Raw genomic sequence first — 2,157 nt, 5'->3', positions numbered from 1 at the left:
TTACATGAGTTTTTCTCTTGAGATCTTTCTTCTAATACATTGTGCATGCGTGAGTGTGAATGAGTCTGTGGGTTTGACGCAGCTTTTAACAGTATTTCAGTTATATCATGGCATGTCACCTTAACGTGGGAGGCAAGCCCCAAGAGATGCGCTTACTACTTTGGTGAAACCACGACAGACCTGGAAACATTATTAGGGTGAACCAGGATTGGAACCCACAATCATAGGAACAATAGACATCATTGTGTGCCTCAATAGCCCTAAGTGCAACAATCTCATTAAAATCAGATCTTAGTTCTCGCTACCGCTAAACAAAGATCTAAGGACACCCTATTACGGGTCACGTCAGAACGACCTTTCATGAACTTAAACTGACCAATGGAATGACTGACAAGAAGTCGACATTGGTCAATCAGAAGGCAGCTTTCTCGTGCTTTACGGCACTAATTTCAAATTGGCGACTACGCTTCGAAACATCTTTTGACAAATTCTAGATTAAAAATTTGAAACCTGAGCAAAAGAACATTCTCGAAAGGCTATTAGATGGTCTAGATTGTATGGATTCAGTCGTTAAGCCCGTAACTATCGTTCAGAATACCCCGTGTTTAGCAATCACATTCCGACTGTCACTTTCATGATCTGGTAAGCGGCGCTCTGATTGGTCGGATGAAAGGTCGTTCTGACGTGACCCCTAATAGGATGTCCTCAGATCTTTGTTTTGCGGTAGTGAGAACTAAGATCTGATTTTAATGAGATTGTAAGTGCAAGAGATTAAACTCAGTTGATAAGCTGATGTTGACTCTATAGCACTCACCGGAAAGAAGTGAGGCTCTCACAAATTGGCAAGGTAAAGAGCTGGATGCTGATTGTTGGTTCTATTGTCAACTAGTTGTGTGTATTTGACAGTGAAGAGGACTTCTGTTGAAAATTCTGAAGATTAGTTTCGTGTGATTGCAACCAAAATACAGGATTTATGGCAAAGATGAAAAAGAGGTAGAGGCGAATTGCAACACCTTATATGAAGGACTTTGACGAGTCCAAATTTATTACCCAGGTACCCACCCCCCTATTACCAGACCCGACCTGGATATCCGATGTAGGTCTCAAGAGCTGGGTACAAAATGTCCCATAGGGAATAGTTTGACCGTAGCCCTGTACAAACATATAAAAGTCAAAAGGAATGGGTGCATAGTCAGAAAGAAATGTGAACATTAGTGACTTGTAGTGTAACCATATAGTTCCAGATCATTTTTGTCATTAAACAATATATCACTATACTGACCACTGGTCCGGCTAGTCCTGTGGGTACCCGGGTCCTTCTCAGTACCCACCCGACCCGAGTACCCCAGTTACCCGTCCCAGCCCTACTTAGATGACTGGGCAGCCAGTGAGTGCAGGTGAGGGATGAGGGTGTGTCAATAAGTCCACCCATCTCAGATGGTAGACTTCTGATTTACACACCAAGACCCTAATTACATTGCGACCAGCATCTGGATTCAAGCTGGACAAAGCAGAAATTTGGAGGTTGCACAGTGATTACATTCTGGGAACAGTTACAATCAACACCACTTAAAAAAATCAATTCTCTATTCACAATTTGAAAATTAATTCACACCCTTTTAAAAGTAAAATTCTTGAAATGTTATACTTGAATATTCATTTAACAGTAAAGCGTTAAGTGTCAGCTCCAATGGAAGGGTATACCCAGGGTTATACATATACAGAGGATTACAAGGCTGTCTGGTGCAGTGTCTATAAAATACCTTGTACCACTGATCCCTTAGGGTACCCATTCCAGAACCATGCATATGGACCCTAAGACTGCAATCAGTTTAATTAGTCCTTCTGGGTATTCATTCTACAGCTAGATGAATAAGGTTCAATGGTAAACTATCTAAGAATAATGCACACAATGTCTCTAATGTAGGAAAATATCAATAAACATCATAAAAGATGCATTTAAGCGATGGGAACAAGATCATACCTACCATCATAGGTACACATCTCAGCATTTACTAGGACGTTCATAAACACTTGTCTAATTCGGTCACTAAACCAGTCAGTACTTAACAAATCATCAGATCAGCACACACGGTTTCAATGGTCCTGTGGTTACATAGAGCTAATGTTAATAATGCATCTTTCAGCAGCGTCTGA

Source organism: Haliotis rufescens, unplaced genomic scaffold (genome assembly GCF_023055435.1).
Source record: "Haliotis rufescens isolate VD_foot unplaced genomic scaffold, xgHalRufe1.0.p SCAF_5, whole genome shotgun sequence".
NCBI lineage: Eukaryota > Metazoa > Mollusca > Gastropoda > Lepetellida > Haliotidae > Haliotis > Haliotis rufescens.
Note: the sequence above shows the minus strand (reverse complement) of the source record.